Source organism: Acinonyx jubatus, chromosome B4, assembly GCF_027475565.1.
Source record: "Acinonyx jubatus isolate Ajub_Pintada_27869175 chromosome B4, VMU_Ajub_asm_v1.0, whole genome shotgun sequence".
Classification (NCBI taxonomy): domain Eukaryota; kingdom Metazoa; phylum Chordata; class Mammalia; order Carnivora; family Felidae; genus Acinonyx; species Acinonyx jubatus.
Window position 1 is genome coordinate 26,095,943 of NC_069387.1, and position 16,865 is coordinate 26,112,807.

General features: G+C 45.2%; 1 long non-coding RNA gene across 19 annotated transcripts in view; it reads left to right on the top strand.

Moving 5' to 3' along the window:
- Positions 1-16,865, top strand: part of LOC106977351 (uncharacterized) — a 119,696-nt gene that overhangs the window by 7,952 nt on the left and 94,879 nt on the right. For 3 of the 19 annotated variants that reach the window (XR_008299967.1, XR_008299983.1, XR_001430639.3), the window contains one exon: positions 13,507-15,444. The exons of 11 other annotated variants lie outside the window; for them this stretch is intronic. This is a non-coding gene — a long non-coding RNA (uncharacterized LOC106977351). Of the gene's footprint in view, positions 1-660; positions 5,464-7,756; positions 7,961-13,506; positions 15,445-16,865 lie in introns of those variants that run through there. 5 more of the 19 variants (XR_008299982.1, XR_008299984.1, XR_008299970.1 and 2 more) reach the window with 4 other exon arrangements.

Below are 16,865 nucleotides of genomic sequence, written 5' to 3' on the forward strand. Positions count from 1 at the left end.
TTAGCGTTGCCTCTTCATTATAAAAATCCCCACAATTGCGTGCCTGCCGGAACCATAAAGAGTGGCGTCCTTCCTCCTGGTCACCTGTGGGGGGCTAGCCGGCCAGCCTGTGAATGAGGGGGCGTCCAGCCGGACACCCACCACTAGGCTGAGAGGCCTCCCTGGTCGCAAGGCTGACCTTGTGTTTCGAAGAGAGGGCACTATTTGCAAAATCTGATTGAGGAACCAATAGGCTAAATTTAACATTATGAAAATAGATGGAAAGAAAGGCATTTGGCAAACAAGTTTCCCTCGTGGGAGGGGAAACCCTTCCGGGCCCTGGGCCCTCCCCCCGCAGAGGCCCAGGGAGAACCTCTGAGGAGCCGGAAGGCGACCCCAGGGCCCTGGCAGCCCCCGCGGAGCTCCAGGCCTCCAGCCCCGGGACTGCCCATCGCGTCCTGGCAGCGCATGCGCCGCGGTGACGTCACCGCGCAGGGTTTGCCCCTGGAGCCAGCGTCACCAGGAGCCAGCGCAACATTCTGCATCCCGGCCCCCGGCACGGAGGGAGGCCTGAGGAGCGTTTCCAGGGGCACTTCCGTTTCAGCTTGTTTCTATTTTCAAGCCTGGAGACAATTAAAGACCAGGGTCTGGTGCCAGTATTTTTTTTTTTTTTTTCCACAGTTCGCGCTATTCTTAGAAACAGTTGAGCCGGTGGTGGAGTCTCAAGGCTCTGGAATCTTTTCTTTCGTGTGGCGACAAGTTCTTTTTCCTGGGAAGGCTCAGTGGTGCTTTTCTTGGGCTCAGCAGTGCGGCTGATGCGGCCTGGACTGTGTAGACAAGAGGCGCGGGGAGGACACACACGACCCTTTGGAACTGACGCTGGACGGGCGTCGAGGACGGGCCATCCTTGGGCAGCTACTCTAGAGCTCCTAAAGTGGTGTTTGTTCAACTACCCTGAACTTTTGTGGAAGGCCAGATGCGGGCACTGCGATAAAAGTGCTGAAGTAGAGTGATAAAACTTGTAATTTAAAAATTCTTTTTACCAGGCCATGTTGCTAAGGTTGTGTTTTGGTAAAATAAACTGCTTTTCCTAGGGTCGTATGGAATGAAAGCTTCATTCATCCGGATTTGGTTGAGCACTTACTGTGTGCGACCCAAGGTTATTTAGCGTGTGGTTTTTGTTTTCAAGAAGAAATAAGACACGCGCATGAATTTCTAGCATAAAAATAACCAGGGAACACTATTACCCAAAGGCCGTTTGCATGTTGAGCTAGGAACTTTTCAAAATGATTCAACGTGAAGCAATGTTTGCTTCTGGAGATGTTTGGAGTTCTCTCTAATAAAAATCAAAAATTAAGTAAAAGTTAACAAATTAAAAAAAAATTGAACAGGAAAAAACCCCTGTGGAGTGCAGCCTAACTGGGACTTTAAATGAATATTTATAACCTTTGTTGCATCCATTAGAAAATGAGAAAGACTAAAACTCATGAGCTAAGTGCTCTACAGAATACGGTAAAAAAAAAAAAAAAAATTAAAAAGCAAGCAGAAAGAATGCAGAAGGAAGGAAATCATAAAGATAAGGTTAGCAATTAATGAGCTAGAAAACAAAGTAATAACACAGAAAATCAACTAAACTAAAAACTAGTTCCTTGAAAAGAGTGATAAACACTTCTGGTGAAAATGACCCAAGACAGGAGGAGGCATGAAAGAGACATGACGTAGCTACAGATGGAGATTTAAGAACCTATCTGAGAATAAATATTGTGGATGAGTTCCTGACAATATGTTGGGAAACTTCCGGGGAAATTGGACAATTTCCTAGGGAAATGTCAATTACAAAAATGTAACGAAACCAAAAAGACTGAATATACCACAAAAGAAGTGAATCAAGTTAATCATCTGTGGCTTTCCCCTGGCCCCGTCCCCTCTTTAGAAAACAAGCCAGACACAGCCAAGATTACAAAATCTTCAAAGAACAGATAAGCACTACTTTGTATAAATGTTTCTGAAGAATGGAACCAGAACAACTCCCCACAGCACTTTATATGTATGATCTTGATAACAACACTGAGCAAGGGAGATAAAACAAAGTGAAATCATTGGCCACATACGAACATGAATGTAATGATCTGAAATAAAATGTTAGCAAACTAAATCTATCAAAATATTAAAAATTTTTTTTTTTTTTTTTGTCCAACGGGTATTTAGTCCTAGTGGTGCAGGTGATCTTATAATTTACCTCATTACAACAGAAAACGAACTGGAACAAAGATTCAGTTAGAGGTAACATTTCTTAGAACCAGTGGTCGAGTCCATTGGTAATTTTTTTCTCTATTTTTTTTCCCCGAATTGTTGAAAATGACACAACTAAACCTTTTTAATTTCAGAAAACAAAGAGAAAAGGCAAAATCCAAAATTTAAATACATGATGACTGGCAGTGCTCTATGAATCTTTTCCATATTCGTTGGCTTCTGCCCTAGAAAATGTTCACTTGATAATTTACTTTGCTTGTAAGACTAAAGAAACTGAAGGGAACGTCTTCGTGGCTTTGGTGGTTCATAAAATGTGTGATCACTTTTGTGATTGGTATTTTATTTTTAATTTTTTAAGTGTTTTATTTGTTTTTGAAAGAGAGACAGAGCGCAAGTAGGGGAGGGGCAGAGAGAGAGTGAGACACAGAACCCGAAGCAGGCTCCAGGCTCTGAACTGTCAGCACAGAGCCCAACGTGGGGCTTGAATCCACGAACCGTGAGATCATGACCTGAGCTGAAGTTGGACGCTCAACCGACTGAGCCACCCAGGTGCCCCTCTCGGGGTGGACTATTGGGAAAAAGGCATCCCTGTCGACTGATGTAGGCAATGACCACAGCTTGGCAAGGAAGCAGGGCTGGGTTTGGACCCCTGCTTGTCTCTCGCTTTGGAACTTTTTAAAAAAGTGTTTTAATTATTTATTTTTGAGAGAGAGAGAGAGAGAGAGAGAGCAAGCAGGGGAGAGGGGCAGAAAGAGAGGGAGACCGAGAATCCAAAGCAGGCTCCAGGCTCCGACTCAAACCCATGAACTGTGAGATCATGACCTGAGCTGAAGTCGGATGTTTAACCGACTGAGCCACCCAGGCGCCCCACTAGCTTTGGAACTTTTATGTGGCACACATACTTCCCAAATGACTGCCGTGCCTGACGGTGCCCTCTTACTGTGTTTGTAAAAATATTTTCTTCCTTCCCTCCCTTTTTTCTTTCCTTCTTTCCTTTTTGCTTTAGAATAAAAAGCCTTACCTTTCTGGTCATTATATTTCATTTTATAGTATGTCTGTTTTTTAGCCGTTCAAGACAGTGGTTGGCCTTTCATTTGCATATACTTGCATCTCTTCTGCATCTTGCTACCAGTAAACTTGATAAACCTTCCTTTTTCTTTGTGCTTCTCAATTTTCTGATTCTGACCTTTCCCTCTTTCGATGATATTTAAGTAAATATCTTTCAAGCTGAGAACTTAAATTCTCTCTAACCTTAAGGTTCGAGAAAATTGACTCTTTATGAAAACTCCTGTCTGACTGGCTGCAGAGATTAATAGAAAAATTTAAAAAATGAAAAGATCCAAGGTGGTAAGAGATAAAAGTGTAACTTTCTTTAAAGTTTATTTATTTGAGAGAGAAAGAGAGAGGGTGAGATAGAGTGGGGGAAAGAGTGGGAGGAGGGGCAGAGAGAGAGTGAGGGGGAGAGAGAATCCCAAGCAGGCTCCACACTGTCAGCGCAGAGCCTGATGCAGGGCTCGATCTCACCAACCACGAGATCGTGACCTGAGCTGATATCAGGAGTTGGACACGTAACCTACTGAGCCACCCAGGCACCCCACTCCTTAAACTCTTTAAGCTTGTTAACCATCCAGTGTCTCTGCTCCCAGGGGATGGCCTTGGTGGCGCCCGCTAATATTTGAGTGGGTGCTGGGGTGAGTTGGCAAACAGCCTGGAGGCCTGCAGGGAGCAGACACTGGGCTAGATGCTCTGTCATTTAATGTTCGGGTCAATCCTGGGAGATATCACTCCCATGTTACAGAGAGGTAAACTGAGGCTCCAAGAGGGGTGTGATCTGTCCAACTTCTAAGCGGCAGGTCTCCTGGTTCCCAGACATGAGACCACTTTCACTCATCGGAGTATTTGGCCCATTTAAGTTCACTTTTGTTTACTTTTGACCCGTTCTTGAGACTTTGATGTGCCAAACTGGAAGGAAGTGCTCATATTGTCAACACAGTGACAGTAAAGTCATCTATCACTACCCCCAGCACTGCCCCCAGATTCAGGACAGAGCTGTCTTTATTTGTGACAGGTGATGATATTTTGAGTACAGTATGAAATGAAGGGGGGAAAGAGCTTTCTGAGGGCGAAAGCTTGGAGAAGGCTGAAAAATGTCTGGGAAGATGGTGTAAAGGTTGGATGGAGATAAAGATTGTATTTTATCTCTGGAGTTTTAAGGAAATCTCTTCTCTTGAAGCGGGCTCATTTGAGTCTGATCCCACCAGCGATGAGATGATGTATTCTCAGAGTCTCACGAGCCCTAACTGCTCTTGAAGATGATTCTCCCCTAATCTGTGAGAAAAAAGAACCAGGATGGGGGCCGGACTCCAACACAAAGGCCAGACACTTTTTAGGAGTGTGGGAGGGGTGCTTCTTTTATGTTTTTCTCTTTTATGTCTAGGGAATGAGGTTTTTCTAGTGACCTGGAGTGCCCTGCACAGAATAGATTGTCTCCTCAGTTTTAAGTTTTTCCTTAACTACCCTTCTGTCCTGCAGTTATTAATGTGACTCCATCCAGCGTTCGCCAAAACTCAAATTGATTATAAGCCATTGACTGGGACCTTTCTGTCTGCCCTGCTCCCCTGGGAATGTTGGCCAGCCAGAGGTTCAAAACCGATAAGTGTGTTGGTGCTGAGTGGGTCAGCGATTTTTTTTTTCTGGTGTGGACTCAAGGTCCTGGGTTCTCCTTCAGTCTTTTTGGGATGTAGGAGGGAAGAACCATCCTTAACCTTTGGGCTGATGGTGCGACCTTTCCTCAACAGAGACTCAGTAAAACAGAAGACACTCTTCCAGCCAAGGTTGGAGGCTGGCTAGCCGTGTGGGACAAGAGGACAGCAGGAGAAGGGACATGTGAATTGGATAAATCTGTCAAATTTCGGTATTTCCAGTTTCCTAGCTGTTTGTTTCTTTGTTTGTTTTTAATGTTTATTTATTTTTTAATTTTTTTAAATGTTTTTCTTTATTTTTGAGACAGAGAGAGAGAGAGACAGAGCAGGAGCAGGGGAGGGGCAGAGAGAGAGGGAGACACAGAATCCGAAGCAGGCTCCAGGCTCTGAGCCGTCAGCACAGAGCCCGATGTGGGGCTCGAACTCACAGACTGTGAGATCATGACCTGAGCCAAAGTTGGATGCCCAACAGACTGAGCCACCCAGGTGCCCCAGTGTTTATTTATTTTTGAGGGGGGGAGGGAGAGAGCGTGAGTGGGGAGGGGCAGAGAGGGGGGGGATTCAGGGCTTGAAATCACGCACCGTGAGATCATGACCTGAGCCAAAGTTGGATGCCCAACCAACTGAGCCACCTAGGCTCCCTGTTAGCTATTCATTTAGAAAAAATCGTTTCTACTCGTCCTCAGAGAAGTCACATCAGACCCTCTCAGTCATAGCCAGGTCTCTCTGCATTTGTTGCTTCAACGTGTATTTCTTGAGTGTGCTGTGATCCAGGCCTTCTCCTCTGCTGAAAATGCCATGGGGAATGAGACCCACAATGGAGGGGGGGTGGTGTTCAAAATCCTTGAGGACTTTGCCTCTGCCTGGGTGGGACAGATAAGCACTGAGGGTAGAGGCTATCGCTGCCACTACTAGCTTTATTCTTCCTACGATTTGTGGTTCATGTTTTTTCTTACATCCTAGTTCGGATTCCAGCTCTCTTGGGAAGACTTCCCAGATTCACCTCTCCTCTGGGCACAAGCATGCCATGTTGTTCCTGGGTATGTGGGCCTGGTACTTAACCCACCCCCGCATGGTTTGGGGGGAAGACCAGGGGCGGGCGAAGGGACCTGGGTGTGCCCCCTGATGCCACATCTTCTTGGTTATGTGACCGCACTTCAGCTCTGTTCCTCTGTCCCTTCATTGCAAATGGAGGATAACGTGTGTGCCTCACAGAGCAGTGAGGAGAACCACGTGGCATCAGGTATATAAGGTCACGCACCATACGTCCTCTGCGTTCTAGTAGCCGGTCATTACATACCGGGTTTTTTTCCTCCTGTTTTTCGTATCTTCACTTACTCACGTATTAAAGGGTTAACCTATCATTTCTAATTTCTCCTCTGCCTCCAAGATGCTGAGATTCTGATGTATTGTTATTTGATTATTATAAGAATAGTTCTCTCATGTGTCTGTTCTATGTTTCCGGCAATCTTCTAAGTCTCTCGAGAGTTGTTACAATTTTGGCAGCCCTCACTATGGTCAAGTCAGTGGAGGGCTCTCCGTATTTCCAGTGGATATCTTTTATGTATGTGTCATGATATACCTATTATGTCTGTCTGTCTTGTTTTCCATCACGAAGCACAGACGCTTTGAGACGATTTCCTGGCCACGTCCCTTCAGTGCCCGCTACACTTATCCAGAGGGGTGCTTGACAAACGCCAAGTACGGATGGGGACTACCAACTGTTCTCCATCCTAGGGTCATGTTTTCTTTACACGTTATCTCTGGAATTACTTATATTCACAGTAATTAATCTTCCGTAGAAACTTTCGGTCGGAGCGAAACATTCCTCAGATCTCCTGTTCTGATAATAACACGATTCCAAGCCGCTGCCATTTTATTCACTTGATCCATTCCTGAAGAGTGTCCCCATGAGCTGTTGACATTCATGTGCTCGCCATAATTGAATTTCAAATCTTATCTCTCTATTATAATCTGATAGGTATTCCTACTGTGCTTTGGCTCCGAATATAATACAAATCACATTTCAGGAATCCAAACTTTACCTCCAGGGATATTTCTGCTCTCGTTAACGAACGGTTTGTGTACATTGAACTCTTCTGAAAAAGTTTAGTCAAATGGGCCTCAAGACCCTTACTCTTTGGAAACTCATTATAGCACACACTCAATACAAAACAAACAGCAAATCTTTTGTTATTGGAAATTCTCCCTGGGGCTGAACGAGGTAAATATTTAAGAAGTGACGCTCGGCCATCGTTCAGAAAACTTCGTTCTATCAGTAAACACATACTCGCTTACCGTTTTCACAGACAGCAAATATGACGAAGATATTACAGCATTTCCTTCTTTGCACTCAAATAGTAAAAGTACCACCTCTTTAAGCGGGATCTTATCCCCTGTTAACAATTTAGTTAATAAGTAGTTAGTTTAAGCCTCTCCTGGCCCTTAACACTTGACTTAAGTAGGCCCTCGGCCCCTGGTAGTCTCGAAGATACCTGGAGATTTGAAAAAAAAAAAACAAAAAAACTCTAAAGTTTAGGAACGTCTAAGAAGAGTGCTCTCGATATGAACCTTTTTATTTTTCTTTCTTTTTAAGACAATAGCCAGAAGTTTGCTTGATAAATAATCTCACTGTATATGACATCTCCAAATTTCCTTGAAATCACTCAGCTTGTGTCAAGGACTGATTCTGAATTCTTTGGTCTCTAACAGCTATACCTGATAACTTGAAAAGATTGTGGTTCGTTGTGGGTATGTACCAGATATTAAAATAAATTATTATTAGTTTTTAATAATTTTTAATCGTTATTTATTTTTGAAAGAGAGAGAGACAGAGCACGAGCAGGGAAGGAACAGAGAGAGAAGGAGACGCAGAATCCGAAGCAGACTCCAGGCTCCCAGCTGTCAGCACAGAGCCCAACACGGGGCTCGAACCCATGAACCGCGAGATCATGAACTGAGCCAAAGTTGGATGTTTAACTGACTGAGCCACCCAGGTGTCCCAAAATAAATTATTTTGATGCCCAGTAGCTTTTGGACTAGTTGGAGATATTAAGGGTTAAATTATGCCAGTCTAATTAAGCATGCTTAACTGCAGGTTCTTAAAATAAGAAGTGAGGCCTCTTTTTATATAATTCTGACTCATCCATTCCCTCACCTCCCATCCCTCCTTGCCCTCATGACCTGAGCATTTTTCTCCTCACGATGGAGCAGGCTCAGGACTTTGAGAGTCCATGCCCTTTGGGTCATGACCTGTCTGTCCTGAGCACCTAATGATGTTTTTTCCCCCAATTTTATATGCTTATTTATTTATTTTGAAATAGAAGGTGAGTGGCGTAGGGGCAGAGAGAGAGAGAGGGAGAGAGAGAGAGAATATCCCAAGCAGGCTCCGCGTTGTCAGCACAGAACCCAATGCAGGCTCGAACCCATGAACTGTGAGCGCATGACCTGAGCTGAAATCAAGAGTCAGATACTTAACTGACGGAGCCACCCAGGCACCCCACATCCATGGATGTAAATCCTTTGGTCTTCTAAGAAAAATTTTCGGGGTTGGATACATGGTCATTTATTTCTTATAACCCACTCTGTGATTAGGAACTATCATTTCCCCCATTTTGTAGATGAGGAAACAGGCTCAGGGAGGTTCAATAATTTGCCTCAGATACTAAATATTGAAGCTGAAATTTTGAAAAAGCGAATCTTGCCTCAAATCCCTGATCTCAACCATTTTGTCATAGGTAACACACAATATATTCAGCTAAAAACATTTTCATACTGCAATTGAAATTCCCCCTGACCCCCATCTTAAATCAAGCTCCCTCCCAGAAGCACCTGCTCTTAAGATTTTCCAAATCTTTCATGAGTTCGAGCCCCGCGTCGGGCTCTGTGCTGACAGCTCAGAGCCTGGAGCCTGCTTCCGATTCTATATCTCCCTCTCCCTCTGCTCCTCCCCTGCTCACGCTCTGTCTCGCTCTCAAAAATAAAGAAAGATTAAAAAACATTAAAAAAAATAAAAAAAGTTTTCCAAATCTTCATTTTTATCGTGGGATTAAAAAAAAATACAAGCCATCTCACACTGTATCTTTTCATCGGTAACTTGTTTTTTAATGTAAAAACACATTTTAGAGATTTTTCTAGTTCAATGCAAGGGTTGGGCTTTATTAGCACTATTATTTAAAAATTTTTAAATATTTATTATTTTTTTTTTGTGAGACAGAGTGTGAGGTGGGCGGGCAGAGAGAGAGGGAGACACAGAATCGGAAGCAGGTTCCAGGCTCCGAGCTGTCAGCAGCACACAGAGTCCGACGCGGGGCTTGAAGCCACAAACTGTGAGATCATGACCTGAGCCAAAGTTGGACACCTCACCGACCGAGCCACCCAGGTGCCCCTTTATTATTATTTTTTAAATGGTTGCATAGTATCCTTTGTCATGGGTATACTGTGGAATATTCAATCACTTTTCTATTGACAGATGGTGATTAGCCTTTTTCTGTTTGTTTTTAATATATAAAACCAAAGGGCTTCAATAAACAACCTTGTGTGGGGCCCCTGTGCAGACTCCTCATTCCCTTTAAGAGGGTAATATACTAACATTCCGTAGTGTGATCCCGAAAGCCCTGACTTCCTTTGCCTTTTCTTGTCTTTCCAACAGAAGAAGTTCAATTAGAACCTTAGACAATGTTTCACTCATTCGCATTCTTGCACCTAACTGTTCTGGAGTTCATAGGGTAGCACAGGAACATCCAACCCAACATAAGACTTAACCACGTGGCCACAGTGAAGCGAGTCCTTTGCCCATGGCCAAAAGCTCGCTGGTTTCTTCTGCCTGGAGGAGAAAATGACCTGGCAAGGGATTTCCTCTACCATGCCAGCTTTGGTCTCCCCTGAACACCGGCCAGGGACCTTTCTTCTCTTGGATGAACCACTGTAGCTCAGGAGCACACCCCTCGCGCAAATGCACCTTGTGTAGGCTCTACCTCCGGCGGGGAGTACTGGCTTCTGACCTTCTCCATCCAGTCCGTGGATGGTTTAGTAGCAGCATCGGTGGCTTTGCTCCCCGTGATGTCACTGAAATGTGCGAGCAGATCCTTGGCTTCTTTCGAAACCACGTTTCCATGGAGAATCACACATTTTTGCTCCGTAGTTTCACACCAGAAAATTTCAACTTTTGCTAAAATTTTTCTCATCCAGTGAACAATTTTTCACACTGGCCGAACCACTTATGAAAACAGTTCCCAAACGCAATTTTTTTTTTTTTATGTCCTTGTAAAGAATATGCAGGACTCCTTTCTACTGTAGATCTGAGCTAACGACAGAGCTCTGTATCCTACTCTTTAATTTATCTAAAACTCCTTATCAGGACCTTTGATTTTCTTAGGTATCATCACCTCTTTAATTATCACTAATACTAACAACTCTCCCCAAACTAGCTAATTTGTCCATTTCTCGTCTTTCAAGTAGGACAATTTATTTGTTTTTAAGCCCTTCCCCAGGACTTTGTCAATTTACGTAGAACATGGTAGCATCCTAGATTTGGTCATTTTTCGGACAGTCATCGAATTTGCAAGCAGGCAGTGTTCCAGCTTATCATTTACTTTCCATAAGAGACTGGTTAAATGAGTTTCCTAATGATAGACTAGAACTCAGCTCGCCTCACTCCAGTGCAGTGCTGTTCCATCGCACTTACAGTGACCTGAGTTATGGAGCCCGAACTTGGTGCACAGTTTACCCTAGAAGGAGATCCCAGTTCTCTTGGCCAGTGGCTAGGGCTTTGTTGAGGGGGAGGCCGGGGGTAAAGGGAACGAAAGCGTCTGTGGGGTGACAACGCGCAGCCAGCCTTAAACGTAAGTAGAGGGCTTCTATAGATTGTAGTAGTTGGTGGTTTTGAGTGCATCGAGAACCACTGGGACGTTGGTGGTAGTGGGCGCTTTTTCTCTTACCAGTATTGGAAGGCTAGGGGCCTAGCCCTCATGAAAGATTTGGAAAACTCTTAAGAGCAGGTGCTTCTGGGAGGGGGCTTGATTTAAGATGGGGGTCAGAGGAAGGGCGGGGGCAAGGACGTAGGAAACAATCAAGGAATCAGACCCTACTGTTCATGCTAAGTTTAGAAGGCAACAGAACATCCTAGGGAAAAGAAGAAAAGCATCTCTAAGAGTTGCCTGCAATAACTTTGCTTCTTGATCTGTCCTGGGGCACCCGTGTATGTGAGCATTTTCCATTCAGTATTGACGGTATCATAACTGCATCGCAAGATACATTTTCCTCTAGCCTGACCACAAGAGGAAACTATTCATGATACGGCTGTGAGGATATTCCACATTCTCAGCATATTTTTCTAATGATTCGCTTTTATTCTCCAGGCCACAATTACCTCCACCCCTTTTGGACAGGGGAAGACAGCCTTTCCCTAAAGCACCCGGCAATGTGTCAGGGTGCAAATGTGGGCTAAACTTAAATGTGTCTTTAATTAGTATTAAATCAGAAGTCAGAATGTGCAAAGCACTGCCTTTGAGACGGCTCCAGATTCTTCATTATGGAGTCTATTTTCTGTGGCTCTCTGGCCCCAGAACTCTCTCTTTTTTTTTTCCATTTCTCTTTCCCACTGAGCCTCATGTGCTGGATATAGTGTATCCTATATTCGCCAGTTATGGCTTTTGAGGTGAAATTTAAAAATGAAACATGGCTTCTCTGAGACTCTGGGAAATTGAGTCTATTGATTTGCCTTTACCAGGTAGGAAAAGGCTTTGATTTATCTACCTTTTTAATCTTCTAATTTTGGCACCAAATAAAAGTGACACACGAAGGAGAGTTTTGGTTCTGTAAGACAAATTGGCCAGGGCGTTTTCCATCCCCTTCTGGGCTGTGTAAGGGTAAAGTTCTGATGGGAACAGACACCCTCCAAATGTCATGACAACGCAGGGACTGAGAGCAGGACCCTGGCAAGGAGAGCAAGGGGCTTTCCAGTTCTGGAATGTGGTTTGTGGGGGCACGAGGAAAGAAAGGCATTCTTCCCCACGTGTCTCCTACCAAGTCCCACAGCATCTGAGATGCTGAAATTTGAGATGAGCTCTCCCAGGTTAGGTACCTTTTCCTCTGGGTCCTTACCAAAAGAGGGAAACATGCAGATATTGAAATATATTGTCACTAACACTTTGGTGTGAATTTATTTCTCAGCCTCGGCAGCTAAAAACATCGTGGAAAGCATTTAGAAATTTATCGACGAGGCTCAAACAGCCCCCTATTTTTGCAAATCAAATCTCACCATACGCAGCCATGCCCATTAATTTCTATATTGTCTGGGGCTGCCTTCACCCTGTAGTACTGGACTGAGGAGTTGTGAGACCACGTGGTTCTCCAATATTTATTATTTGGCCCTTTTCAGGAAAACTATGCTGAACAAAGTTGTGATCTCCAAGAAAGTAGCCAGTAGTCACATATACCTATCCAATGATAAGTTCCTTAAATTAAATATAATTAAAAATTCAGGTCCTCGTTTGCACTAGCCACATTTCAAGTGCTTATTAGCCACTTGTGGCTAGTGGCTACCATATTGAATAATGTAGATATAGAACATTTTTATCGTTGTAGAAAGTTCTATGAAAACTCATATATTAGTTAATAAGTTACATAATTAGCATATATTAATCCACTAACAACCCAAACATATCAAGTTCTTTGATCTCTATCGCTTAAAAATTTTTTTTTCACACTAATTATTTTTGAGAGAGAGAGAGAGAGAGAGAGACAGAGACAGAGTGCGAGTAGGGGAGGAGCAGAAAGAGGGCAGAATCTGAAGCAAGCTCCAGGCTCCGAGCCATCAGCACAGAGCCCAATGCGGGGCTCGAACCCACAAACCATGAGATGGTGACCTGAGCCAAAGTCGGAAGCTTAACCGACTGAGCCACCCAGGTGCTGCTCTATCACTGTCTTTAATCCAAGATAAAAATCATCTCAGGGGATGATAGTTACATTCACTGACTGTCTCTGGGCAGTATGACACGTCTTGTTCCATGAGTAATTGCCCTCCCATGGACCCATGATCTAATTTGCAGAAGTGATTATTTTCTTCTCGTATGTGAGTCCAAAAGCTATAGGCATTCTAGTATAGTCTCCACATCTTTCCTCTGGCTCCTGCATTTCACAATTCCTTGCTGGCCTTTTGGTGAGAGAAACAGACTCCCCGGACCGTGGACCAGACCTCCCTAGCTTGGAAGGAAGGTCACTTCGGACCCGGGCCTGAGAGCCCGTAGCTATGCCCTGGATGAGAGCCCAAACTTTCCCCCAGGGACTACTGGAGACATCCCTGCTGCTGAAAGTGAGCCGCTTCCCGAGGAAAGATTTTCGAGGCTGGGGGAATCATTATCCATTCCGTCTGGATAAAGGTTGGGCTTTCTGCGAGATGTTATGTGATGTATGGGGAGCCGGTAAAGAAGAGAGTAGCACCTGGGGAAGCCCCTTCTGATGTGGGCCGAGAACCGTTGTCTGTATTAGCACAGAAGGCCAAGTTGTTATTCAGAGACTCAACAGTGCAGTGGCTTAAAAGACTAACAAGTTTATGTCTTTCATGTGACAGTCCAAGGTGAAAGTTCCAGAGGCGGGCTGCTCTGACCCACTGCTGTTTAAGGACACAGGTTCCTTGGCAAGTCTTTGCTCTGTCCTCCGCCGTCGCTGACTCCCCGGAATACTTGTCACCTGCACGGTTGAAGGTGGTTATGCGCACATCCAAGTTCAAGGTGTAAGAAGGGGAGCAGGTATGGAGGAGGTGGGCCCACTCGCTCCGCAGAGGCCTGGGCCCAGCCATGGTCCGGCGGCCCGGACAACGACACCTAACTGCAAGGCGGGCGGGGAAGGGCAGCCTGGACGTGTGTGGACACGTGGAACGTGGATTTGGGGAGACCACTGACTCCCCATTATCCTATGTAGTTTGCCTTTTAAACATCAAGGCTCCACACGCACCAAGAAACTGTATTGTGGCTCTTCCCCTTCTGCCTTCCTCTCTACCTTCGCAAAGCATTCCAAGAAAGAAAGGGAATTCGTTTTTCAACCTTTCTGTTACCGCTGAGAAAATGACAAGGCCCCAAACACCTACGCCTAGAGCTGAAAACGGATCGCATTTCTGTAGGGAATGACCCCTTTCTGTGAATGCTAATGCTCGGGAATGGGAGCTATGTGGTGTTTTTCTGGAGCAGGGGTGTGTGGAACCGCTCTCATCGTATCTTCGACGGCCGGAAACAGAGATTCAGGCGGAATGTTCTTCGGGGCCAGTGAGCCGTGTGCAGGCCTCCGAGCTTCTCATTACTTTTCTTCCCTTCATTTCACTAGAGCAGCTCCAAGTCGTGACAACCCGTGGGGATAATTGACGTGAAAGTGCTCAACCCCGAGTGCCCAAGCTTCCCCCAAACAATCGCTGGATTGTTCCGGGACCTGTCGATGCCACAAACCTCATGCTGAGGAGTTGGCCCCATAATTAGCAAGCAGCGGCTGTCAAGCCCATGAAATGGTTTTAGGTGATGAAGTGAACGAGACAAAGCAGTTTCTTCTTCTTCTCTGGCAGGGAAGACAGCCGGTGTCCGAGTGGGACTGATGCTTCTGTAAAGGAAACTAAGTGAATCTGGCTTCCATTTCACACTCATGCTTTCCAGACCGATCCCGACTCTGTGAGGCTCATCTCCTGAGCCTGGTTTCCCCCGGTTCTCGGCTGATGGGGCGGCAAAATCCCGCTGCAGCTCAGGGAGGGCAGTAGAGGCTGCGGGCCCGTAAGCCCCACCTGCCGCCTGCTTGAATAACCCTTAAAAACCTCTGGGGATTCTCAAAACGGAGAGTGTTTTGCACTCTCTCAGCACTGAAAGGAAGCTCCATATGTGAGAGCTCTAACCTGGACGTCGACTTTTTATGTGGGGGGGACGCTGGACATGAGGTAGGGAGAAAGAAAAGCTGGGGCTGGAAAATTCACGGGGTACCTGTGATTCAAACAAACGTGAAATATATCTTATCGTTTACCTGCCTCGAATGAAAACATACTCTCGTAAAGAGACATTGTGGCGCGAGGGGAAGAACAGCAGATGAGGGGGAGCCGGTGGAAGTGGTCCAATTTCTGTGGGCCTTGGGTGCCTCACCTGTGACTGGGAATACTCAGTAGACAATTCGAATCGTATCCGGCTCCAAATAGATGTGAAGAGATGTGACTACACCACCAAGCATCGTAATAATCAGTTATGTTCTTGAGGTGGTTTCGTATAAAATCTCTCTCTTTATTAACACATATTTGTATGTTGGGATATATGGATATCAGGAAGCATTAGGGACGCACTGATGCTTTAGAACTTTCCCCATATGTGGATATCAGGTAGAAATACAGGAGGTTAAAATGTGACGTGTAGGGCTCCTGGGTGGCTCAGCCGGTTGAACATCGGACTCTTGGTTTTGGCTCAGGTCGTGATCCCAGCGTCGTCTTGAGTCAGGCTCCGAGCTGTGTGTGGAGCCTGCTTAAGATTCTCTCTCTCTCTCTCTCTCTCTCTCTCTCTCTCTCTCTCTCTCTCTCCCTCCTATGCCTGCATAGGTGCATGCTCTCTCTCCCTCTCAAATAAAGTGTGTCCCACGTGTTTCTGAGTTGAATGAGAATGGAAATCAGTTACTTAGCCTTACATATACTGATACCCACGTAGCCCTTGTTATTGATATCATCCTGCTTATACCCAGGACAACTATCACACCACAAGTGAGTTATCTAAAAAGCAGAAAGTCTGGGGACACTTTACGTGCGCTAAAGGGACTGCGAGGGGGAATTTTCCAAAATAGAAAAATTTCCAATTACTTAGACTCTCGTGGCAAATCTAGTTCTTAAAAAGCCTTCAGCCAATCGTGTCGTTACAGAATTGGGGGAACATATCCAGCGCGTAATTGTCCGTTGGTTTTTATACTTTCCAAACCAGGCCATTTCTTGGTAGGCTTTAAATTGTAACCAGGTGACATGAAATCAAACCGCTGGCATCGGTAGCACACGGGCACCTGTGAAATGAATCGAATGTGAATAGGTATTTGGGAATTTTGTTTGTAATTTCCCTCTGTTTCAGATTATATAATAGCACAACAGAACAGCTGGTACATGGCCTCTAGGATAATGTAGTGAAGGAAAAATACCCCTTGTAACTTAGAAAACAGCCAAGTTGCAGGGTAAAGGAATAGAGTTTTATTTTTCAATTAGTACACTTAAAAAAACATTTGTTTTAATGTTTATTTAGTTTTGAGAGAGCTAGAGTGCGCGAGTGACGCAGGGGCAGAGAGAAGGGGACGGGGGTCCGGAGCGGGCTCTGTGCTGACAGCAGCGAGCCCGATGCGGGGCTTGAACTCACAAACCGTGAGATCATGAAGTGATCTGAAGTTGGACGCCCAACCGACTGAGCCACCCAGGTGCCCCGGGAAGGAAGTGTTTTAATGTCAGCTAAACATAGCCTGTGAGGTTGTCTGTCATGGAAGAGATTCAGATTTACTTACCCGGACTCCGTAGAGACGGTCTGCAAGATTGTGCTGGAATCTGCATTTCCATCCCGTTTCTCTCCGAACCACAGACTTGAACATCCCTGTTGGAACCGAACAACATTTGTTTGCTCGTCAATGACTTCAAACTATTTGCAGAATACCCACCGTGTGTGGGGCACGCCGCTAAGTTCTGGAGATTCAGAAATGAGTGACACAGGTCCTGCCCTTCGTTGGGGGGTTCTCAGTTTGTCAGGGGAAAGGAACACATAAAGAGACACAGTGATGAGCAGGAGGTCTGGAGACGGGCTCCGGCCTTTTCTGGCCACATGGCTGTGGGTCAATGCTGTTTCAGTTTCTTCACGAACGAAGTGGACAGTGGCATGCACGTATTGACAGTAAATGGCATATTTGAACTCTGATCTCTTGGAATCTCACGTCTGCTGTGTCCTTTCT